This window comes from Ovis aries, chromosome 18 (genome assembly GCF_016772045.2).
Source record: "Ovis aries strain OAR_USU_Benz2616 breed Rambouillet chromosome 18, ARS-UI_Ramb_v3.0, whole genome shotgun sequence".
NCBI classification, from domain to species: Eukaryota; Metazoa; Chordata; class Mammalia; order Artiodactyla; family Bovidae; genus Ovis; species Ovis aries.
In genome coordinates this window covers 42210410-42237338 of record NC_056071.1, presented here as the reverse complement: position 1 = coordinate 42237338, position 26929 = coordinate 42210410, and the positions used below count along the sequence as shown (strand labels likewise).

Sequence of the window (26929 nt, the reverse complement as noted above, 5' to 3'; positions counted from 1 at the left end):
ACTATCTTTGTTTGTAGTAATGCTTCCTAAGTGCCTCTTGACTTCACACTCCAGGATGTCTGGCTCCAGGTGAGTGACTACACCATCATGGTTATCTGGGTCATTAAGACCTTTTTTGAATGGCTCTTCTGTGTATTCTTGCCATCTTTTTACATGGTGGAAAATGCTTTGCTAGGTCACCACAAGATCTTGTTTTCCATACTGTAGCTATAGACATTTGATATCATCTGCGCAGCCAGTGTTGACTTGCACCAATAAGGATTGAGCAGGTTTATATTGTGAACCAAAAACAGAGATACACTGTGAGGTAGAACTTCCAGAGATTGCACTTGATTTTTCTTTTTTTTTTTTTTTTGACACTATTAAATATCTTCTTACGAAATCTCTCTTTAGGGTCTTCACCTTTTTTTTTTTTTTTTTGAGCATTATATCTCTTTTTACTCTTTTGGGTCCATAAATGTGTATGCCTCTGGTGATTTGCCTTTCATCTCTTTTCATTTTCTCTTCTTGCCCTCCATGGAAATACATTCCACCACTGAGCTCTCCTCTGCCCAGGTGTCACCCATCAATGAAGCCCTCACCACTCTACCCCCTGCCCATATTTCCACATCTCTGCAGTATCTGAAAAGTTCACCAGCACCTGGAGTCACTGAGTTCAAAATGGAAATTGTTTTCTTTCTCCTTCAGAGTTCTTCTTTCCACAATGGCAACCCACTCCAGTAGTCTTTTCTGGAAAATCCCATGGACAGAGAAGCCTGGTAGGCTACAGTCCATGGGGTCGCAAAGAGTCAGACATGACTGAGCCTCTTCACTTTCACTTCCCCCTTGTCTAAAGTGGAACCTCAGTGAGCCAGGCCCAGAGCTCAGAATCCCTTTTATTTCTTTTCTCTGGTGCCTAACAGCTATCCTTGCAAAGTCTTAGCAGTTCTGCCCGTGTGACACAACCTCATCCATTGCTTTCTGTATTTATTATCTAATGCCACTGAGCGAGCTATGCCAAAGTTTAGCTTCAAACAGCACAGTTATTATTTTGCAGAGTTTCTGAGGGTTAGGTGGCTTAGCTAAACTGGTCTCTCCTGAGGTTTTGGCAGCTGGTGGCCAGGGCTACCATCACTGCAAAGCTTAATGAGGGCTACAGAGTCCATGTCCAAGAGCACTCATGTGGTGGTCAGCAGGTCTCCATTCCTTGCTGGCTGTTGACTGAAGGCTTCTGTTCCTCACCGTGTAGGACTTTCCATAGGTGTGCTTAAAACAACGACTTGCTTCTCCCCACAGGCAGGGAGAGGGATGGGGAAGGGTGATGGTAGCGGTGGGGGAGAAGGGAGACTCAGAAGCTGGAGTTTCTCTGTAACCCAATCTGGTAAGTCAGACAGCGTTAGTTTTGCCCTATTCTATATGTTATTAATAGAAGCAAATTGCTAAGTACAACCCACACTCAACAGGAAGTGACTTGAGGGAAAAATGCCAAAGGATTTGTGGCTGTATTTCTAAAGCCACCTCCCCCCGGCCCCCCTGCCAATACATCTCTTCTTCTGTGGTCCTAGGTCAGGTTTCCATCACTTCTCACCAGTGTTTATTCTTGAGAGGAAGACCAAGATCCTTAATAAGTCTGCCTGGCCCATGTCTTCATTTCTGTGCTGCCACTTCACTGCATTGTATTTATCTGTCAGTTACCGTTTCTCTCTTTCTGAGTTTTTCTCACTCTCTGTCCCAAGTTCAAACTCTGCCGGAGAGGACCTCTGATTGACTCAGGCACTTAATGTCTGGCCTCACTCCAAGGGCCTCAGAGGGGCCCAGAGAGCCTAGTGGAGGCTTTCTTTTGGTTAAATGTTGGTTTCTAACTCAACCAATTGTAGCCAAGGTGGAAAATGACTTGACCCTGCCTAATGCTCCCGTATCTCAAGCCCCATTCTCCGTGCTCTTCGATGCTCTGCCTCCGTTGGCCTTTTTCAGAAAGTCTGAAGGGCCCACCCCCTCCTCACAGAGCCTGTGCTTGTCCTGCTCCTCTGCCTGGCAAGCTCTTCTCTCCAGCACTCCCAGTTGGCCGCCTCCTGTGCATCTTTACATCTTGGCTGGATGTTCCTGCTTCAGGACAGCGTTCTCGCCCCTCCACCTACCTTAGATCCTTATGAGCTGAAAACCCTGTACTTTTCCTTCTTAACTCTTATTTGTATGGCTATCTGTGTAACATCTTGGTCCTCTGCTGGGCTGTAGCCTCCATGAGCGCAGGAACCATTTTGCTCACACTGTCTGATACTTGCTTCGAAAACAGGCATTCTTTATTTATCAAGTCCCCAGCCTTCAGGCTCCTCTGTAGTATACACAGTGGCACAAGCCTTTCCCAATATCATGCTTCTCCCTTGCTCACTTTCAGTGGTCTTCAGGTGCCTATGGGACAGTCATACTCTTTAGACTGTCCTTCAAGGCCCTTTGTAATGGAGACCCATCTCTCCTTTCTGTTTCGTTTCTCAGGACTCCTTTTAACAGACTCCAAGGTTCAGGAAAGATCCCCTGGAGAAGGAAATGGCAACCCACTCCAGTATTCTTGCCTGGAAAATCCCATGGACTGAGGAGCCTGGTAGGCTACAGTCCATGGGGTCACAAAGAGTCGGACACGACTGAGCAACTTCACAAGGTTCTAAGCATTTACTAAGAACTACTTGCTATTCCTAAAATTCACTTTATGCTTTATTCTCTGCATCTTTGCTCCTATTGTTCCCTATATACTGGCGTGTATTCTCTTTGCTGTGATTGCATCACAGTCTCTTAGAAAACCTTTTAGTTGGTATCTTGTGGGTTGCTTATTTTTAAAACCAAATACTTACATATACTTTGTAGGTGCTAGACACTAGTCTAAGAACTTTTAAATTCATTTCATGATTATGAAATGACACGTCTTTAAGACAAATCCACTTACCATTCACAGATAGGGGGAAGCTCAAGTAATTGATGCAAAGAAATACCTAGTACCTGTCAAAGCTGGAGTTTGAACCCAGTTATCTGTTTCCAGAAGGCAACTCCGGAGCCTTTGTACTTTCTGCTGCTGCTGCTGCTAAATCGCTTCAGTCGTGTCCGACTCTGTGCAACCCCATAGACAGCAGCCCACCAGGCTCCCCCGTCCCTGGGATTCTCCAGGCAAGAACACTGGAGTGGGTTGCCATTTCCTTCTCCAGTGCAGAAAAGTGAAAAGTGAAAAGTGAAAGTGAAGTTGCTCAGCTGTTTCTAACTCTTAGTGACCCCATAGACTGCAGCCCGCTAGGCTCCTCCATCCATGGGATTTTCCAGGCAATAGTACCGGAGTGGGGTGCCATTGCCTTCTCCGGTACTTTCTGCTACTCGAGTGTTACTCTTTGAGGGCAGCTGAGGTGTCTTATTTATCTTTGTATCTCCTACAGGGCCTGGTATGCAGTGGGTTCTGACTAATGCTTAAAATATTAATGAAGAGAGCCAGAGGTTCAGGCAGAAAGTGATAAGGGAAAGTGTCTCCTTTGAGAACTATCCACAGATAACAATCTCATGTTCTCACATCTTTGCTCACAATTCCTCAGTCATTCCTCCCTGGCCCAAAGGCTTGCATCTGAATTCCTTAACCCAGTGTCCTGCCTCATGGATCAGAAACATTTGGGAAATGAATAATTTGGGTGCACTGTTCTCTCTCACTGTTCCTACAATCTGGCTTTTCCCATCTGTGCATCTATTTGTCGTTCATCCATTCCTCTGTAGGGTTTTTAGATTTTGAAAATGGGAGTAGGGGGTAGGAGGGTGGGGAGGGGAAGGGAGGAGAGAGGAAGGAAAGAAAAAATAAGAAAAAAAGGGAAGGAAGAAAAAAACTATGGATGCCCAGTAAAATTGAATATCAAATCAATAATAATTTTTTAGTATAAGTATGCCCCATGCAATACTTAGGACATTGTTGTTGTTCAGTGGCTGGCTAAGTTGTGTGGGACTTTTTGTGACCCCGTGAATAGCAGCATGCCAGGTTTCCATGTCTTTCACTATCTCCAGGAGTTTGCTCAAACTTATGTCCATTGAGTCAGTGATGCTATCTAACCATCTTGTCCTCTCTGCCCCCTTCTCCTTTTGTCTTCATTCTTTCCCAGCATTTTCCCTAGTAGCTCAGTTGGTAAAGAATCTGCCTGCAATGCAGGAGACACAGGTTCAACCCCCGGGTTGGGAAGATCCCCTGGAGAAGGAAATGGCAACCCACTCCAGTACTCTTGCCCAGGGAGTTCCATCGCAAAGAGTTGGACATAACTGTACAACCAACTTTCACTTTTCCCAGTATCAGTCTTTTCCAATGAGTCGGCTCTTCACATCAGGTGGCCAAAGTATTGGAGCTTCAACTAAAAAGAAAGTGTTATTTATCTGAATTGTATTTTATCTGGCAGCCCTGTTCCTGTGGCCTGAAGGTCCTGGGGCTCTAAGGCTCCCCTGTCTGCGTTTGCAGGTTGGTAACCTCATCTTTAGAGTCTGTGGGCACTTCATGCTTTGCTATTGTTCTGCCCCATCCAAGCCTTTTCCACTGTGAGCGAACTGTTTGCCAGTCTTGGAATAAAGAATCAGTTGACATTAAGATCACAAAAGAGTACAAATCAAATATCCTCTCCCCTAGCTTTAGTTCTCTAAAGGCATGGGAATGTCCCAGTAAAATCAATGCAACTACTAATATAGAGAACAAATACTAGTTTTCAACAGTTGAAACCAATCAACTGTTTCTTCATGTATGGTTGATTTGCAGTGTTGTATTAATTTCTACTGTACAGCAAAGTGATTCAAGTATACACACACACACACACACACACACACACACACACACACATATTCTTTTTCATATTCTTTTCCATTGTGGTTTATCACAAAATATTGAATATAGTTCCCTGTGTTGTACAGTAGGACCTTATTTGTTTATGCATTCTGCATATAATAGTTTGCATCTGCGAACCCTGAACTTCCAGTCCTTCCCGGCTCCACCCCTACACCCCCTTGGCAACCGTAAGTCTGTTCTCTATGTCTGTGTGTCTGTTTCTGATTCATAGATGGGCTCATTTGTGTCGTATTTTAGATTCCACATGTAAGTGATATCATATGGTATTTGTCTTTCTCTGACTTACTTTGCTTAGTATAATAATCTCTAGATCCATCCATGTTGCTGCAAATGGCATTATTTCATTCTTTATAATTACTGAATAATATTCCTATGTATATTATACCATATCTTCTTTATCCATTCATCTGTTGATGGACATTTAGGTTGCTTCCATGTCTTGGCTATTGTGAATATGCTATGAATATAAGGGTCCATGTATCTTTTTGAATTATCGTTTTGTCTGGGTATATCCAGGAGCAGGATTTCTGGATATCGCATATCGTTTTCTGAGGAACCTCCATAATGTTTTCCATGATGGCTGCACCAATTTATATTCCCACCGACAGTGTAGGGAGGTTCCCTTTTCTCCACACACTCTAGCATTTGTTACTTGTAGGCTTTTTAATGATAGTCATTCTGACTGGTGTGAGATGATATCTCATTCTAGTTTTGATTTGCATTTCTCTAATATAGCAATTAGTGCAAATCACCTTTTGAATGCTTTGTGCTGGACAGAGACTCTAGGTACTGAATCCTTTACCTAGCACAGGCAGGTTGTACAAGGAAGGGGGGGTCATCACAGTTACAATGCAGGTGATCAATTTTGTGGTTGAATAAATATGTAGTTATTCTCACTTTCAAGAGCTTTATTAGTGTGAATTGAATTTTCACAGACTGATAAACAAACATAAAAAAGAAATTTAAAAGGAAAATGCTTGTTCTTTATTCATGCCCTTTGCCTTTGGTAAGATGGTTAGTTTGAGGCTGGCTTTTCCCCAGGACAGTACTATTGAGCCAGCTTGATGACTAATGGTATTTTTTTCTTTTTCATATTTTTAACTTCTTATGATGAACATTTTCAAAAAAAGAATAGTGTCAGCTCCCATATACACATCACCTAGCAGAATAACTACTAATATTTTTCCATATATACTGCCTGAAAATTTTGCTAAATTAATTTAAATCATAGGCATCATGATATTTACTCTTAATATACTAGGCAAAAGGAGGCATTTTCTTACTCAACTATAATACCATTTTTGTATCTTCAAATTAACAGTAATTTCTTTATATCATCTAATATTCAAATTGACCCTTGAATAATGCAGAGTTAGGGTCACTGCCCTCTGCCTCATGCAGTGGAAAATTCAAGTAAGTTTTAACTCCTCCCCAGATGTCTATTTGCAGGTGACTCAGTTAAATCAAAATTCAAGCCAGGTCCACACGTTGCATTTGGTTTATACCCTTGGTCAGCTGCTTATCACTTGTGGCTTTGGCCTAGCGTCTGGCCTCAGGGTACTGGTCTGATGAGTTTAGGGCTCACCCAGCTTGAGAACCCCAAGAAGGTGTGAGTTCAGAATTTTGACTGCTTGAGGACAAGCTAAGCTGACAACTGTGTCTTCCTAAGCCTTTCCAAGGGTAGATCTGGCCTGATCTTCTGCTCTGCTTTCCCTGCTGGCCATGGTCCAAATATACTCCCTGCCCACTGCAGTCATTCATAGGAGCATCAGGGTGCTCCTAAATGCTTATCTGGCTGCTTAGATTCTAACCCCACCCACGCACCCACCCAGCCCTCGTGCCAACGCTTCACCCCTCACCATCTGCCTGATGAATTCCTGCTCATCCTTTAAGAATCCGCACAAATGTTACTGCCTCAGAGAAGCTCTTCTTGGCCTCTCTCATCTCCACATTCAGACTAGGTCAGAAACCTCTGTTATATCCTCTCATTGCACCATACTTCTAAAGTCCTTATCCAATTACAATTAATTATTTGTGAAATTACCTTTTGAATGTGTCTCTTTCCAGCCTGGATATGAAACTTCAGGAGAAAAAGAGCTGTATTCATCTTGCCCAGAATCTAGGAGGACCTCACAAATACAGGCGATCAATGGGATATAAATGAGTCTGGATGGATGGATGAAAGGAAGGAAGCAGATAGGAAATTGCTCGAGTTTCTGGGGTCTTTAGTAGCAGATTGGCTGGGCCAGATGGACGCTGTAGGGCCTCCTGTAAGTCTGGATGGGTATCCTGGGAATAGTCAGAGATATACAGACTGCTTTTGGATGAGAGAAAGTAAAAGGAAGGTTGAAGAAGAATGTGAGAAATTTGTTCCATGGCATCACCTTGGCCAAGGGTGCTTTCCTTTCTTTGCGCTCACTCCTGAGATGTAGAGAGACTTCTCAAATCTACTCATCTTTGATGAGAGATCCCAAGGAAATTAGAAAGTCTCTGAGGTTTCTGGCTTCCAGACTTTTTTTCTTTTTAGATGAGCAGCTCAGAAACTGATGTGAAAGAAAGACAAAGCCTTGGATTCCACAGATTTCCTTGAATGCTTCTAGGCTTAACACAGAGAAAAGTCTGTTACAAAGCAATGTTAATCTTCTGTAGAATTTCACTAAATAATGTCCTGCAGAGATCTCAGCAGTTCCTTTCATAATGTTCTGAGCAAATGTGTTGGAGCCACTTAAGCACAGTACTTTCCTCATGATGGCAGAGCCCACAAGACACTATTTACATGCACCAGTGCCATTTAGACCTTAACTATAAATTACGCATAAAGGTTAATAGAACTGAGCCAAGCTTTAGGAAAGGTCTTATGCACAAAATTGCCTCATATATTGGTGGGTGATAATAGAAGTAAACATTGGAAAGAACAAGAAGTGTGATAGGGATGAAAGAGCAAAGTTCTTTGAGTAGCGCTGGAAATCCCTACCAGTGGAACAGCAGAACAGAGATGTTAATTTCCAGGAAGCTCTTATATTGCAGCAGCAGAAAGTTCATTTTATGATTATTTGTTTCCTATTTCCCTTTTGGCTTTCAGTTGGTAAAACAGTCTACTTAAAATGTCTCCTGAATTAGTTCCAACATTTTCCTCTGCTGCTGATAAGGTCTACCTCTTGAAAGAGTGACAGCCCATCATGTTGGACAGAGAAGCCCTCCACTCCCCAATTTTATAAACCTCCAGGGATATCTTTAAGGGAGAAAAAAGGCACATTTGCCCTATAAGACAGTCATGTAATGATCAAATTGTTTTATTTCAGCGCTGTGTGTGTTGGTTGTATTCCTTACCGGCTTTTGAACAACTGCTGGGAACGTAAACTATTTCAAAGTCTGTCATTCTTTGAAAGGAAGCATGACATGTGCACACCTGGGTTTGAAATGAGTTACAACTGTTTTGGAGTCACTCTGACAATTTTACAAGACGGCACATAGATGAGGCTGGTAGCTTAAGCTCTCTTTTCCTTTGAGTCTTGATGGACTCCAGACTGGAAGGCATCCACTGTACACAGTTCCCAAACCTTACTGGTCTAAAGACCTAAGTGAACTTGCAGGCTTTGAGTAGATGATCACATATTCCCCCAGGAGCCCTAACGGGTGAGAAATGCTCAGCGTCTGGTCTCTGAGTATCATCCCTTAAGTGTAAGAGCAGATGCAGTGATGAACTCACCAAGCCTGTCTTCCTCAATGCCCCACTGTCAGGCCTCATGACTGGTAGGGTCAGTTTCCTGCCGCAGTGGGTCCCCACGGATCCCATGTACTCTGTCCATGCAAATGTGGACTGAAGTTCTGGAGGAGGCAAGAGCCAGCTAGACCTGGCATATTTCTTAGGTGTCCACTCACTCCTCATTGTCTGGTATCTCCCAGGGAGTGGAATGTTACTCAATAGCTCAGAGAAAGGCCCTCTAGTAGGAAATAGGGAATAGAATCTGAAAAGGGGAGAGGAATTGCTGTAGGAGGAGAGTAATTGTGTGTCTGTGAAGCAGGAAGACAACTGTGGACGCCCCCATAGTTAGGAAGGATTCTTCCAGCTGCTCAAGACCTAAGCTTTCAAGTATGTCTCTGAAAGAGCACACGAGGCCCTTTCTTGTTTGCTGTTTTTAGACCAGAAAAACAGACACATGATAGTGGGGAGGGAGAGGAACACTTAAGCCAACTTTGTTATTTTCCAAGGAATCTTCAAACCTGAGATAAGAACAGAAATTGCCATATGTGTGAGCTCCAAGTTGCTGGAAGCTGGAACTGTCTCTGACAGGCTTTGGTAACTGAGGTGGTGGTGGGGGGAGCAAGTTATCTACATGACAAGGGCTTGACTTTCACCCTAACTTCTTGGTTTCCCTGACCTCATTTTGGATCTGGTATCCCTGAATTTATCTGAAAGTTTTAAAGCTTTTTATACTTTCAGCCCCTGCCTCCTCTAAAGATGAAAGAGTCTCATATTGCATAAAGCAGCAGTTCCCCTTTCTCTTTCTGCTTTTCTCTCTTCCTTTATCTCTGTCTCCATTCATCCATATATCTATCTGTCCATCCATCTTAACGCTATCTCTTTCAAGTTTCAAGGAATTACTTTCTGGTTCTGGTAATCTGGGATTTAGTATACAAACCAGTGCTCCTGTTTTGATTTTATAGATCTAACATAGATCCCTTCTCAGATTTCGTCTTTTACATTTCATCCTATAAATTCTGAAGAGTATTCTCAAATCGGAGTCACTCAAAGTCATTTTTCCTAATAACTTTAATCAGCATTGCTCTCACTCCACTTTCTAAATTATTTTCTAATAATAGTAGTTTAGAGTATTATTATGTGTTGTACTAGTGTCTGATTGCTGCTGTAACAAATTAGTTGCTTAAACAACTTAGTGACTTAAAACAACACACATTTATTATCTGGCAATTCTGTAGGTTAGAAGTCCAACAAGATCTTATTGGGCTAAAACTGAGATGTTGGCAGGACTTCATTCCTCCTGAAAGCTCTGGAGGATGTAGATGGAAATAATCAATAAACAATCTATTAATAGGAATAGAAAAGAAAGTTTACTTGAGTCAAACTGAGGACTATAGCCTAGGAGACACAGATTCAAAAACACTTGAATTGTGTTCTGCCTGACTCCAAAGTGGTGAAGGCTTATTTAGGCAAAACCCACAAAGTTGCATAAGCTATTTGTCAAGAATTAAGAGTTGAAGCTGGTAAGAAGTAAGAGTGCTTGTTAAGCAAGACTTGTTGGTGTCCAGAATGGTTGCATAGTTATGAGGGACGACCTTGAGACCAGAAGGTTGTGGCTGGATGCTACTAGCAGATGTTGTTTTGAGTCTGTCCTCGAGGCTGATACAGTTCAGAAATTTCAAGTTCTCAATGATGCAGGAACAACATGCCTGAAGCCACATCCACAGTGGCCACCCGCCTCCCATTTTGAAGCCTGAATCACACTTACTTCATTTTGCTTTTTAAATGCATTCTTTTCTTTAATGGTTGAAACAGATGTACAATGCATGTTTGACAGGCCATAAGACAAGTTGTTCTAGTTAGCACAATGTTCAAATCAAATTATGTATAAGCCAGAATGACTTCCCCACATCTTAATATGTGAATTTTTCTTCTATCAAGGAGAATCTGTAATTTTCACAACTAGAGGCTGCCTGCATTCCTTGACTCATGTTCCCTTCCCTTCATTTTCAAATCCAGAAGCAAAACAGCTTCTCTCTGACCCTACTTTCATCATCATGTATCTTTCTCTAACACTCTTCTGCTTCCTTCTTCCACTTTAAAGTACTCTCGTGATTACATTGGACCCATCTGAATAATCTAGAATAATCTCCCTATTTTAAGGTCAGAGGATTAGCAATTTTAATTATGTTTGCAACTTTAAATTCCCTTTTGCTACATAACCTAATATAGTCACAGATCCTGAAATTAGGATGTTGACATCTTTGGGGGTGGCTCTAATTATTCTGCCTACCGTATATTGTACTCCTTTATAAAGACTTTCCTGTGTTCATGTATGGAGATTATGGTCTAAAGAGACTATAGACTTCTTGAAGGCAAATCTGTGACAAAATACTTTGCTTTTCTGTAACCTTCAAAAGTGCCAGAACTTAGCGAGATCATTGTAAATACCAGCTGGCAGCTCCCAATTGCTTTGATTACTTTAGTCCACCTCCTTCCATTTTATTATGTCTTTCCTAGAAGTATGTACATATAGATTACAGGGGCTGATGCACTGCATTTTCACTTTTGTTTGGCTGATGCTTACAGGAAGAAGTTATTGCCATCCAGAATGGTTAGTAGTTAGCCTCTTCAAACTCTATTTTGGTTTTATATGGATGGAAACTTCAAATTATTAATAAAAATTGTGGCTATAGGAAGGAGAAGAGGCTAGGAGAAGCAGATGACAAGTACAGAGGTATCTCTGAGACCCTTCCAACAGTTCCTAGAGACACGTGGTTTCTTTCAAGTGACATTGAAAGTCAGATTGTAGACAAAGCCGGAAGGTGATAGTTCTTTCTTCCTGGAAAGTCCCAGAACCTCCTCTCTGGTAGAAAACAACCACAATATTTCTAGCAAATTCAAAAGAGAATTCTTCCACTGGCTTGGAATTGACCAAGAATGTCACATTGAATCTAAGACCAAAGAATTTCTTTTAACAAAGTGTTCAAGCATGAAAGGGGGCATTTTATTATTGCTGATCTACTCTCTCATTATGTATTAGCCCAGTTACAAAAATAATTTTAACCACAGACACCATAGTTTAATTCATTTAACTACAACCACTGGTTTGTCATGTACAGTACTGGCCCAATAATCAGAAAACTTTTCTTTGATAAACATGTTTTGGAGCATAGTATGGTCAAGTATTTTTCCAATAGTTACCAAAGTAACTAAATTCTACTATGTATTTAGTTCCTGTAACAACTATTATTATGCCTTCTTTACAGATGAGAAAACTGAGGCTCAGAGCAGTTAAATAATTTGGTCAAGCAGGAGAGCCAGGATTCTCTTGTAATTCTCAGGCACTTGATACCTACATCATGCTGCATCTAAATGCTGCCATTTTAGCCAGTCCCTGCTTACAAGGAGGTTATAGTTTGCTTACAAAGAGGGTGTAAGAAACAACAAATATTAATGGAATTACTATTTGTTTTGGGGCTTCCCTGGTAGCTCAGACAGTAAAAAATCTGCCTGCAATGCAGGAGACCCACGTTTGATTCCTGGGTCAGGAAGAGCCCCCTGGAGAAGGGAGTGGCTACCCTCTCCAGTGTTCTTGCCTGGATAATCCATGGACCAAAGATCCTGGTGGGCTACAGTCCATGGGGTCACAAAGAGTAGGACGACTGAGTGGCTGTTTGTTTAGTACATTCTATATCTTCAGCACCTCAAACAGTACCTTTGTATAGAACTAGGGATGGAATAAATATTTGTGAAGTGTTGTTTACTATGAGGTCAACAACTTGGATGAGATGACAGACTCTCATGGGAACCCACTTAATTAATATGAGGTGGTGAGAGCCTCCTTGCGTAGATAACATTTAAGCTGAGACCTGAAGGAGGAAGAAAGGTTATGAAAAGAACATGGCAGAGTGTTCAGGTAGAAGGACCAGCATGGTGGGGGACCATAAGGTGGGAGAGAGCCTGGCAGAGCTGACGGAGGAGCCAGCGGTGAGAAGCAGATGAACACAGGGGCTGTGGGATGAGATGCTGTGACAGAGGCCACAAGGTGGGTAACACAGGTCCTTCAGTCACTAGAATTCTCTCTGGCAGAAGGAATTCAGTGTAAAGTGCCATGGAGGGACTCAAAAGGACCTTGCCCTTTGGATTTTTCATTCCTGTTGAGAAGGCAAGGCAAGCAGGGAAAAAAAAGGAAAAATTGTTTTCATTCACTACACCTTTTTCTTTAGTGAATGTCTTAATTTGTGGTCTTGTTTCTCTTTTTCTTATTTGGTGACTTATTTACTCTTGTATTCTCCTCTGATCTTTCTAAGACTGACTACAATCGGAGAGGCTTTTCATCTATGCCCACCTTGAAACACTGGAACATCTGCTTTATTTTCTAGTTAGTTTTTGATCTGTGTCACAGAGCTCTGATCTCCAGTAATTTTAACTGGATCCCATCAGCGCATGAGGCCCTGAAGCTAATATTTCACTTATGCAATATTTTTTCACAAGATCTAAATTTGGTTTGCTAAGTTGTTCTGCCCTCTGGCCTTTGTTTTAAACTTCTGACACACAGCTGAACGTTGTACTGGAAGACCACATACTATTTCTGTAGTGGTGTCTTAGTTATGAAGCTATATATAGGAAATATTACAACAGGTTAGATATCAGCCAGAGAAATTTGGGAAGCTGAAATGGAGTTGTGAAAGTTTAACTTTATTTCTTTTTTTAAAAATAAGATTATTGACATGTAATTTACATAACATAAAATTCACCCATTTAAAGTACACAGTGCAGTGGATTTTAGTATGTTCAGAGTTGTGTAATCATTACCACAATTAATTTTAGAACATTTCACAATCCCCCAAAGAAATCCTTTTCCCACTAACAATCCCTCTTATGTCCCCTCCCACAGACTCCCAGCCCTACACAACCATTAATCTACTTTCTGTTTCTATGAATTTACCTATTTTGAACATGCCACATAAATGGAATCCTGCAATAAGTACTTTCTTGTGGTTGACTTCCTTCACTTAGCATTATGTTTTTGAAGTTCATCTACATTGTAGCACATGTCAATACTTCATTCCTTTTTGTTGCTGAACTATATTCTACTATATGAATGCTACATTTTTGTTTATTTGTTGATGGGTCTCTGATTTATTTCTCCTTCTTGGCTATATGAAAAATGCTACTATGAATGTTTATGGACAAGTTGTTTTTTTTTTTCCATGGACAAGTTTTTCTGTGGATATAAGTTTTCATTTCTCTTGGATGTCTACCTACAAGTGGAGTTGCTGGGTTATGTGATAACTCTCTGTGTTTAGCATTTGATGGTTTGCCAAACTTTTTCAGAATGGTTGTATTTTTATACATTCCCACAAGCCGTGCATGAGGGTTCTAGTTTCTCCTTATCCTCACCAATATTTCTTACTGTGTCTTTTTGATTATAGTCATCTTAGGGGATATAAAGTGATATCTTATTTTGGCTTTTATAATTCTCTTTTACTTTAAAAAATGCCTAAATCTCCAAAATTATTTCTGAATCATTGTGATATGAATAGTGCCAGTGCATAGAAGGTCATATTGTGACATAACTATATTGTGAAAGTGTGGAAATAATAGATGAGCAGTGAGCCCCATGTGTTGGAGAAGGCATGGCACCCCACTCCAGTACTCTTGCCTGGAAAATCCCATGGATGGAGGAGCCTGGTAGGCTGCAGTCCATGGGGTTGCTAAGAGTCAGACATGACTGAGTGACTTCACTTTCTCTTTTCACCTTCATGCATTGGAGAAGGAAATGGCAACCCACTCCAGTGTTCTTGCCTGGAGAATCCCAGGGACGGAGGAGCCTGGTGGGCTGCCGTCTCTGGGGTTGCACAGAGTTGGACATGACTGAAGCGACTTAGCAGCAGCAGCAGAGCCCCATGTGTAGAACCAGAGGTTTTTGTTAAGCAGTACTTGCAATTCTGGTTTGAGTTTCAGAAATTCATTAAGGATTTTAATAATATAGTTGATGATTTAGCCCTGATAGTTACATTAGATAATTTACAACAAATGACTACATTTATCTACTAAACATGAAACACTCTGAAACATTCTCTAAATATCATCTGTTAAGTTTACATTGGTTTAAGTCAGTGCTATTTCTTTTATTTTAGAAAGGACTATCAGGAGGGAATTGAGTTTCCCAGTATTGTATGGCTGATGACTGGTGAAGACTTATCTCCTGATCCTTAATGTTAATTTAGAAAGTAATATATTCTCAGAAGGGATCTTGGAAGTCATGTACGTATTATCTATCTTTCAGTATAAGAATTTCCACAGTAATATACATGATTGAATACTTACAATGATGTGGAAGTTCTTGCTTGTATAAAACCACCCATTCTCTTGTTGGCAGTTCAGATACTGTATTTTAAAAAAAAATTTTATTTGCATACAGTTATTTCACAATGTTGTGTTTCTTCTGTGCAGGAAAGTGAATAAGTTATACATACACACATATCTCTTCTTTTTTATTCCGAGCCACCTTCTACCTCCATGTCTCTTCTACCTACTACTACTTGTTCTGTCCTCTAGAACCATGAAGAATAAAAGTGCATAATAGGTATTCAGTGGATATCTGCTGAGTGATTGAAATTATATCTGAATTATTTGTTGTGTGTTTATGTATTGCTTTTATAATTTAAGATAAAAACAAAGAATGAAGGAAAAGTATTCTTTCTGTATACAAATACATACACACTCTACTCCCATCATCTAGACTTTTATTTCTTCTTCTTTCTATATATTTATTGGTTTTAATATGACTACAGAAATGATATGTTTATTGTAAAAAATTTATAACCTAGAAGAAAAATTGTGTATAGCAGTGTGTATGTTTGTAGTCTCTCAGTCGTGTCTGACTCTTTGTGACCCTATGGCTGGACTGTTTCTTGCCAGGCTCCTCTGTCCATCGGCTTCTCCAGGCAAGAATACTGGAGTGGGTTGGCATTCCCTTCTCCAGGGGATCTTCCTGACTCGGGAGCAAATGTGCATTGTCTGCACTGCCAGGTGGATTCTTTACCACGGAGCCACCAGGGAAGCCCCTTAGTGGGTATATGTTGACCCTAAACTCCTAAATATTTTCTTTATGATAACCTTTTAAGTGCTTTCACATTTTAAGGAGGGTAACTCATTTCTTTCAGCCTTTTCTCCAAATAATCCATACCTGTTACCTTAAAACCTCCTCAGGGGCCCTTTTGCCTCTGGTTTATTTTGTTGTTAAATATGTCCTCATTTGCCAATCTCCCTCTTCAAATGAGGTTTCCAGATCTGAGAACCTGATCCGAACAGAGGACGATGAATATGGAGTTCAGGTGAACCATTATTATTTTTTTTATCATTGCATTTTTATTTATGCAGACCAAAATGGCAGTAGTTTTCTTTTTGTGGCCTTTCATTTGGCTTCTTGGAGCACAGATCTGTCCAGCCTTGCATGACGTCACTTCTGTTCCTCTGTTCCTCCTCCTCCTGTGGGCGCTCTTCATGTGGGTTCTCAGTTATCTCCATTTCAGCTCCATGGTGGATGATTTGTCCCCGCTTGATGGCCAGCCTCTTCCCTTGGTCTGGCAGGTCCTCTTTTACACCAACAATTTACATCACCTTAAAAATACGCAGGATATAAGTCTAAGTGATTAAGTGCAAACAGCTTTTCTTACTTGGAAAGACTTTACTTCCCACTGGATGAAAGGAAGCTCAATGATATATGAGGTTCTAGAACTCATTTGTCTTCCTCCCATTTTTCAACTTGGGAACTAATATTGGGGATTAAATAATGGACTTTGTTGACTTTGGTGCACCTGCTGCTGAATGTGTAAATTCATCCTTTCTCATATAGTCAGACATGACTTGCTAAACAGCTTCCGCAGTAAGTGATGACATGAATAATTCTGCCTGGAAATAAGGTCAGCCTTGTTCTCCTGAGAGCTGCCCTGGGAGCAAAGAGCTACGTAAACCTCATACCTCAAAGAATTCTGAAACTCTGCCCTCCTTCCTTCCCCTAGTGCCCACACACCCAAGGAATGAAACACAAGACGAGAGACTAAAAATCTGGGTTTTATGGAAAGAAGGAGCATACTATATTAACTAAAAGATGATTTCCAGGTAAAACTTGTCTTGCAAAAATAAGAAATTCTATAAATGCATAAAATCAGGATATATGCAAACAAAAGTATTAACAGGGATTTTTAAAAAATTAATGGTTGGATGGGTTCCATCTTATGCTTTTTTCATCTAGATTTTTAAAAAATTTTCTACAGTAAACAGCTATTACCTTGCAATATAAAAATTTAATTTGTGGGTTATATTTCTTATGCTTTTATTCAGTTGAAAGACATAAGTTTTTTCTACTATGTACTAAATTATTTAGATGAAAAGTGAATTTTCCCATTAGGTGGGAAATTGGACAAAATGACTTCAAAATTTGTTCAAGCCCTAAGACTTTCTGAAGTTACCATCAAATTATGTCAGCAAAACAGATGACAAATCATGGCACAGCACCAATCATAGTTTTTTGAGTTAAAGTTGTGAGTGACAGAAACCACTATAGTGCAAAAGCAACATTTCTTATAAGGATACAGACAGAGTTGATAGTCAGCTGGTTGCACTTGCATGGAGATGCCAGTTGTTATATTGTAAAATGCCTTGAGACCCTTATGTGTCTCCACATAGCCTCGGACACCTGGGGATTGTCTCAGGACTTTATGCTCCATAACCAAAGGGGTAATGCCTGGAATGATAGCTGAATTCCAGGATTGTGTACTGGCCTCTGGCCCTGTCCTGATTTTTGTTTTCCTGTGCAATTGTTAAATATTCTGAAGGTCACCCTAGAATACGTGGGTGCCTCACAGAACCCAGGGACAGAGATTTAGCTGGCCCTTAGGAAGGCACTAGACCCCGGCTCTTGCTGTCAGGTCTCTCCACGTTCCATCTGTGCCTCTCCACATTCTTTCTTATACCTTCCCAGCCTTTAGGTTCTTGTGTCAGATATATCACCTTTAACAGATCTCGAAATTTTCATTTGATGGGTCTGGTCACTTGATAAGAGACTGATCTTTCTCCCACCCTCCCTCCTCTTCTTTCAATTTTAAATTCCCAAGGAAGGAACTACATGACCAGACTCTAGTCATGTGCCCACCCCTGTGCCAAACATTTACAGCCCAAGGTGGGGAGGGAATGAGAATGACAAACCACAGCTTTTCCCATTAAAATCACCTGGAGGGGCTTCGAGATGGCAGAGTAAAGGGTTGTGTGCTTATCTCCTCCTGTAAGAGCACCAAAATTGCAGCTAGCTATTGAACCAGGAGGGCCACTGATAGGAGGCTGCTGCTGCTAAGTCGCTTCAGTCGTGTCCAACTCTGTGTGACCCCATAGACGGCAGCCCACTAGGCTCCTCTGTCCCTGGGATTCTCCAGGCAAGAACACTGGAGTGGGTTGCCATTCCCTTCTCCAATGCATGAAAGTGAAAAGTGAAAGTGAAGTCGCTCAGTCGTGGCCGACTCTTAGCGACCCCATGGACTGCAGCCTACCAGGCTCCTCCGTCCATGGGATTTTCCAGGCAAGAGGAACCCACCATAAAAAGATATCCCACATCCAAAGACAAAGAAGAAGCCCCAGCAAGACAGTAAGAGGGGCACAATCACAATAAAATCAAATCTCATACCCATCAGGTAGATGACCCACAGACTGGAGAACAATAATACCAAAGAAGTTCTTGCACTGTTGTGAAGGTTCTGAGCCCCACGTTAGGTTTCCCAGCCTGGGGATCTGACAATGGGACTGGGAGTCCCCAGGGAATTTGGTCTTGAGGGCCAGTGGGATTTGATTTAGAGGTCTTCCAGAGAACTGGGAGAAAACAAAGACTCCTGTCTTGGAGGGCACAAACAAAATTTTGCATGCACCAAGACCCAGAGGAGAGGAGCAGTGACTCCCAAGAGACTGAACCAAAACTGCCTGCTAGTGTTGGAGGCCCTCCTGTGGAGACGTGGGGTGGCAGGGGATCACCTCAGGGACAGGGGCACTGGAAGGTCCCCTTTGGTGTATACCCTCTTGGAGTTCGCTGTTAACTTTACCATAGAGGGAGTTCCTCATTAGCCCTATCGTAGACCCAGGGCTGGGTCACCTGAGGCCAAACAACTACCAGGGAGGGAATACAACCCCACCCATTAGCAGATAATTGGATTAAAGCTTTTCTGAGCAAGGCCCTGCAGTTCAGTTCAGTCTCTCTGTCGTGTCCCACTCTTTGCAACCCCATGAATCGCAGCACGCCAGGCCTCCCTGTCCATCACCAAGACCCGGAGTTCACCCAAACTCATGTCCATTGAGTCGGTGATGCCATCCAGCCATCTCATCCTCTGTCGTCCCCTTCTCCTCCTGCCCCCAATCTGTCCCAGCATCAGGGTCTTTTTCAATGGGTCAACTCTTTGCATGAGGTGGCCAAAGTATTGGAGTTTCAGCTTCAGAATCAGTCCTTCCAATGAACACCCAGGACTGGTCTCCTTCAGGATGGACTGGTTGGATCTCCTTGCAGTCCAAGGACTCGCAAGAGTCTTCTCCAACACCACAGTTCAAAAGCATCAAATTCTTCAGTGCTCAGCTTTCTTCACAATCTAACTCTCACATCCATACATGACCACTGGAAAAACCATAGCCTTGACTAGATGGACCTTTGTTGGCAAAGTAATATCTCTGCTTTTCAATATGCTATCTAGGTTGGTCATAACTAACCTTCCAAGAAGTAAGCGTCTTTTAATTTCATGGCTGCAATCACCATCTGCAGTGATTTTGGAGCCCCCCAAAATAAAGTCTGACACTGTTTCCACTGTTTCCCCATCTATTTCCCATGAAGTGATAGGACCAGATGCCATGATCTTAGTTTTCTGATGTTGAGTTTTAAGCCAACTTTTTCACTCTCCTCTTTCACTTTCATCAAGAGGCTTTTTAGTTCCTCTTCACTTTCTGCCATAGGGTGGTGTCATCTGCATATCTGAGGTTATTGATATTTCTCCTGGCAATCTTGATTCCAGCTCGTGCTTCCTGCAGCCCAACATTTCTCATGATGTACTCTGCATAGAAGTTAAATAAGCAGGGTGACAATATACAGCTTTGACGTACTCCTTTTCCTATTTGGAATCAGTCTGTTGGTGCATGTCCAGTTCTAACTGTTGCTTCCTGACCTGCATATAGGTTTCTCAAGAGGCAGGTCAGGTGGTCTGGTATACCCATCTCTTTCAGAATTTTCCACAGTTGATTGTGATCCACAGAGTCAAAGGCTTTGGCATAGTCAATAAAGCAGAAATAGATGTTTTCTGGAACTCTCTTGCTTTTTCGATGATTCAGAGGATGTTGGCAATTTGATCTCTGGTTCTTCTGCCTTTTCTAAAACCAGCTTGAACATCTGGAAGTGCATGGTTCACGTATTGCTGAAGCCTGGCTTGGAGAATTTGAGCATTACTTTCCTTGCGTGTGAGATGAGTGCAATTGTGTGGTAGTTTGAGCATTCTTTGGCATGGCCTTTCTTTGGGATTGGAATGAAAACTGATCTTTTCCAGTCCTGTGACCACTGCTGAGTTTTCCAAACTTGCTGGCATATTGAGTGCAGCACTTTCACAGCATCATCTTTCAGGATTTGAAATAGCTCCACTGGAATGCCATCACCTCCACTAGCTTTGTTCATAGTGATGCTTTCTCAGGCCCACTTGACTTCACATTCCAGGATGTGTGGCTCTATGTGAGTGATCACACCATCGTGATTATCTGGGTTGTGAAGATCTTTTTTGTACCATTCTGTGTATTCTTGCCACCTCTTCTTAATATCTTCTTCTTCTGTTAGGTCCATACCATTTCTGTCCTTTATTGAGCCCATCTTTTCATGAAATGTTCCCTTGGTAGCTCTAATTTTCTTGAAGAGATCTCTAGTCTTTCCCATTCTGTTGTTTTCCTCTATTTCTTTGCACTGATGGAGTGCAAAAGTGGGAAGTCAAGAAGCACCTGGAGTAAATTTGGCCTTGGATTACGGAATGAAGCAGGGCAAAGGCTAATAGAGTTTTGCCAAGAGAACGCACTGGTCATAGCAAACACCCACTTCCAACAATACAAGAGAAGACTCTACACATGGACATCACCAGATGGCCAACACCCAAATCAGACTGGTTATATTCTTTGCAGCCAAAGATGGAGAAGCTCTATACAGTCATCAAGAACAAGACTGGGAGCTGACTGTGTCTCAGATCATGAACTCCTTATTGACAAATTCAGACTTAAATTGAAGAAAGTAGGGAAAACCACTAGACCATTCAGGTATGACCTAAATCAAATCCCTTATGATTATACAGTGGAAGTGAGAAATAGATTTAAGGAACTAGATCTGATAGACAGAGTGCCTGATGAACTATGGACGGAAGTTTGTGCCATTGTACAGGAGACAGGGATCAAGACCATCCCCATGGAAAAGAAATGCAAAAATGTAAATGGCTGTCTGGGGAGGCCTTACAAATAGCTGTGAAAAGAAGAGAAGCAAAAAGCAAGGAGAAAAGGAAAGATATAAGCATCTGAATGCAGAGTTCCAAAGAATAGCAAGAAGAGATAAGAAAGCCTTCCTCAGGGATCAATGCAAAGGCCCTGCACACCAGAGCAAAACCCAGTTTTTCCAATCACCAGTCCCTCCCATCAAGAAGCTTACATGAGCCTCTTAGCCTCCTCCATCAGAGGGCAGAGAAGAAGCAAGAAGAAGCAGAGTTTCACAGCAGCTAAAACAAAAACCATATTTCAGAAAGTTAATCATGATAAAAAAGCAGAAATTATGTTCCAGATGAAAGGACAAGATAAAACCCCAGAAAACCAACTAAATGACGAGGAGATAGCAACCTTCCAGAAAAAGTAGAATAATGATAGTGATGATGATCTAGGATCTCAAGAAAAGAATGGAGGCAAAGATTGAGATGATGCAAGAAATGTTTACCAAAGACCTAAAAGAATTAAAGAATAAACAAACAGAGATAGATAATATACTAGAAGGAATCAGTAGCAGAATAACTGAGGCAGAAGAGCAGATAAGTGACGTGGAGGACAGAAGGGAGGAAGTCACTGCCACAGAACAGAATATAGAAGAAACAAAAGAAATGAAGACAGCCTACAAGACCTCTGGGACAACATTAAATGCACCAACATTCACATTATAGAGGTCCCAGAAAGAGAAGAGAGAGAGAAAGGACCTGAGAAAATATTTGAAGGGATAATAGCTGAAAACGTCTCCATCATGGGAAAAGAAACAGTCAGCCAAGTCCAGAAAGCATAGAGTTCCAGGAAGGATAAATCCAAGAAGGAACATATTGAGACACATAGTAATCAAACTGACGAAAATCAAAGACAGAGATAAAATATTAGAAGCAACAAGGGAAAAACGACAAGTAACATACAAGGGAACTTGCATCAGGCTATCAGCTGATTTCTCAACAGAAACTCCACAAGCTAGAAGGGAATGGCATGATATATTTAAAATGATGAAAGGGAAGAAGCTACAACCAAGAATACCCAGCAAGACTCTCTTCAGATTTGATGGAGAAATCAAAAGCTTTCCAGATAAGCTAAAGTTAACAGAATTCAGTATGACGAAACCAACTTTACAACAAATGCTAAAGGAACTTCTTTAGATAGGAAATACAAGAGAAGGAAAAGACCTCCAGAAAATAAACCTGAATAAATAATAAATTAAGAAAACGGTGATAGGATCATACATATGGATAATTACCTAAAATGTAAATGGATTAAATGTACCAAGCAAAAGACATAGACTGGCCAGGTGGATGAAAACAAGTGCGTGTATGCACTTCCACTGACCACAGCACTCTGCTTGACACCTCTCCAAATTGTATGTAATTATTTTATATTGTTAAGTTAATCATATTCCCATTATGGCTTATAATTGTAATTATCTTTTATTTTTTGTCTGGCTGTTGATTGTGAAAACTGATAAATATCTTTTACTCTTGTGATTATGTAACTCTTAATACCATTGTATCATGATTGGTCAACAGAAAAATAATAGGACTGTATATCACCAAAGTATCCAGTATGAGTTGCTCAGTCATGTTCACCTCTTTGTGACCCGTGAACTGTAGCCCACTGGGATCCTCTCTCCATGGAATTCTCCAGATAAGAATACTGGAGTGGGTTTCATTCCCTTCTCCAGTGGATCTTCCTGACCCAGGGATCAAAACCAGGTCTCCTGCACTGCAGGCAGATTCTTTATGGTCTGAGCCACCAGGATATCACCCAAACTAGGATCTAATAGAAAAACCTGTAATCACTTTTTAAAATCTGATGCATATCAGAATTATCTTGAAATTTTTGAAAAATGCAAATGCTCACGTATTGCTTTTTTTCTCCAGAGCTCAGATAGGTTTCTAATGAGCAGTCATGTTTTAAAACAACTGAACTATATGATGATCTTTTTACCTTTATCTAGTTTGTTTCACTTTTTCTATTTCATATTCAGTGCTCCCATTTCATTTAGTATATATTCTCCCATTTCTCCATCTCTTCTGTTTTTTTTTGATATTCTTTCTCAAGCCTTTATCGAGTGTAGTAGAAAAGCTTTTATATACATATTTATAAATATGTATAATATATATATTTTAGAAAACTTACGAATTTTTGCCTAACTAAAAAATTTATGACATTTTGATTCCACTTATTTGACTTGGTATGAATAGAATGCTAGACTTCTAGTTAGAAAATAGATACGCAACAATCAACAAGTTCTACTGTGTAACATAGGGAACTGTAGTCAATATCTTGTAATAACCTATGATGGAAAATAATTTCAAATATAGTATATGTGTATTTGTATAACTGAATCACCTTCCTGTGCACCTGAAACATTGTAAGTCAATTATACTTCAATAAAATATATATATTTCAAAAAGAAAAAAGGGGCAGTGAGAAAATAGGCAGGTTCACGAGGATGGAATATGAATGTGTGTGTGTGTGTGTGTGTGTACACATAAAAATATTCAGGAATAATGATTCAGTAATTCAAAGGGTAAAATTACATCTGGGGCCATTTTTCCATAAAAATTGTTATACATTTAAAAAACCCAAAAAGCCATTGCAAAAAAAATTAGTTTATAAGTCTTGATATTCATTTTAATAAGTAGAATCTTTGATTTTAAAAGGCTAAATTATGTTCAATGTATCCTGTTTAAGGAGGCAGGGTAAATTGTAATGCATTGATGAGAGGGAATAATCCTAAATGTGGCAGTGGGGGTCCTTGATATCAAAAGACATGGGCTTCAGTTAGCTAGAAAGTTATTATTCAGCAATGCCAGTTGAATACAGAATGCTGGGTATTTGATATCATCAATTAAGTAGGCCAAAAATTAGCAACGTTTTCACTTGAATATTTGAGCAGTGGATTATCTTGAACATGTCTTTACCAATTCCTCCTCTGTAAAAATGGGACTGATATGTACTATTCAATTGTCAGTGTAGGAAATCTTATTATACGTGAAAATCCTTTAAGATCTTTGAAGAAGTCAAAATATTATTAAGTAGAAGTTACATAAAAATCTATTCTGCTTTTTGTAAGAACCATTGTATTGATAATAAATTTATTTCTGATGAAATAAATATTAAGGGAAATAGATCATTCTGCTTTGGGTCTTTATGAGTTCATTTTAAAGCATCATTTATTTAGATCAGACTTTTATTGGTCACTTGTCATATAGTTTCTAGTAATTATTTCAGTTTTTAGTAGTTTGAAACTCTGGATTGTGTATCTTTTATGGTGCTGGATTTATGGCTTTATTTCATAAACTATAACTGTTCAAATAATGTTTTCTACTCCTGGTTATAAAATAATAATGCCTCACAAATCAAATTACAGAGAAAATGGTCACTTACAATCCCACTTCCTAAACAACTAGGACAATTTTCCATATAAATATATGTTTTTATGGAGTTTCACTGATAGTTTTGTTCAATGTTGTATTTTTCCTTTTCCATATTGCTACTGTTATTCTTGTTATTCTTAATTGATATTTCTAAATATGAAGAAAACTCTGTTGAGTGAATGTGCTAAAGTAATCGAATAATCATGTCATTACTTTTGGATATTTAGATTACTATCCCTCTCTCTTTTCTGTAATAAAAAGCACACCTATTCCTTCATTTCCAATTTGTGTAGTTCTGGATAGTCCATGAAATTCTAAGTGCCTGTTATGGCCATAAGCCTGCCTGTGAGAAAAGTAACTGCAGACAAATCTGTCCTCCTAAGTTGTCACACTCTAAGCCAGGTGACTTTGCCATCCCTATAGATACTAGTGGGCCAGGGATCTGTACCTGGGCCAGAAGGCAGGCATATCATGTCAGAAAGGCCCACAAAGTAGCTCCACAAGAGACTCTGCCTAGTATCTGGGCACCATATTGGAAAAGATCAAACTGATCTCATTGTCTCCTCTCTTTGGGTAAGGCTAAATGTGAGATTACACAGAGAAGTCAGGATGGCCTGTATACCTATTTGGAGAGGGAAAAGAGATTTCCAGGACACAAAGCTCATTGGTTCATCAAGCCTATTATGACCTGAATAATGATGGACTGTTTCTCATTTGGCATGAGGCATGGGGAGCTTGTCAGTGTCAGAGGGCTGGGACTGAGGGTCACAGTCCGGCTTCTGAGACTGTCATTCAGGCCCACCTCACTTCCTCATGGAAGTAAACTCCCACTACCCAGTGTAATTATCTTTTTCTTCTTTTGGATGACTTTCTTGGGAGGAATTACCCCAAGTGTGATTGGTGGCAGTGGTAGTGGTGGTTTTAGTCACTAAGTTGTGACCAACTCTTGCGACCCCATGGACAGAGGAGCCTGGCAGGCTACAGTCCATGGATTCTCCAGGCAAGAATACTGGAGTGGGTTGCCATTTCCTTCTCCAGGGGATCTTCCTGACCCAGGAATCAAACCTGGGTCTCCTGCATTATAGGGGGATTCTTTACCAACTGAGCTACAAGGGAAGCCCAGGAATATAAATATGTTTATGACTCTATATAAGGTCACATTACTCAGCACTAATATTTCTGAGAGATTTTCCCTGGATCTTCTCTTGTTCTATATTCTCTCTTTGAATCTTCTATCATCACACTCATCTCCATGGTAATGAAGATTGTCAAGTTTAAAGCACCACTCAATAGTAAGGTTCACTGTTATTTTATGAGTGGTGGAAGTAAAACATGTTAATTACGTTGACATGATACTTTCTTACCACTTAAAATGTTTATTTCATAACTTTTGAAAAATCTCTCCTAGACCTTTGTGCCTGTATTAAAAGGAAATATTAAAAGCATATGTATTGCTTAATGTGTTAAATACTTGAGATTTTTCAGAGACCAATTCTTTGGAGCTACTTTTTGACTCAAATTCATGTTTATCTTTGTTTACTATCCATCAAAAGTATTACTTAAGAGAATCAGCATTACTTAAGAGAATTCTCTACTAATGTCGGAGAAAGATTCTAGTGTGGGATTCTGAACGTTTTGATGTTGGCCCTTTCTTGATCTTATCAAAATGTGTTAGCAGAAAGCATCCAGACAACAACTAGGATTCAGACCTTTCTCAAATAGTTCTTGTGTTTTGTTGACTGAAATATTCAGGGGTCACATTTTTCTAGTCTGGCTATCTGCACATGCATAGGCATGTTGCCTGACAGTAACAATTATATGATCAGTTATAAGACATACCCTGATTTCAGAGATGTTAAAATATTATATATTTAGTATATATGCCATATATAGATATATATATGCTCAGTTCAGTTCAGTCACTCAGTTGTGTCCAACTCTTTGCGATCTCATGAATCAACAGCACGCCATGCCTCCCTGTCCATCACCAAGACCCGGAATTCACCCAAACTCATGTGGATCAAGTCGGTGATGCCATCCAGCCATCTCATCTTCTGTTGTCCCCTTCTCCTCCTGCCCCCAATTCCTCCTAGCATCAGGGTCTTTTCAAATGAGTCAACTCTTCACATGAGGTGGCCGAAGTATTGGAGTTTCAACTTCAGCATCAGTCCTTCCAATGAACACCCAGGACTGGTCTCCTTTAGGATAGACTGGTTGGATCTCCTTGCAGTCCAAGGGACTCTCAAGAGTCTTCTCCAACACCACAGTTCAAAAGCATCAATTCTTCGGCACTCAGCTTTCTTCACAATCCAACTCTCACATCCATACATGACCACAGGAAAGACCATAGCCTTGACTAGATGGACCTTTGTTGGCAAAGTAATGTCTCTGCTTTTGAATATGCTATCTAGGTTGGTCATAACTTTCCTTCTAAGGAGTAGGCGTCTTTTAATTTCATGGCTGCAATCACCATCTGCAGTG

General features: G+C 40.5%; 1 long non-coding RNA gene across 1 annotated transcript in view; it reads right to left on the bottom strand.

The window, feature by feature from the left end:
* Nucleotides 1-10306: 10306 nt before the first annotated feature.
* The window catches only part of LOC132658123 (uncharacterized), a 49567-nt gene continuing 32944 nt past the window's right edge, over nucleotides 10307-26929 (bottom strand). Inside the window, exon 2 of the long non-coding RNA XR_009597245.1 lies at nucleotides 10307-16160. This is a non-coding gene — a long non-coding RNA (uncharacterized LOC132658123). The remainder of the gene's footprint in view (nucleotides 16161-26929) is intronic.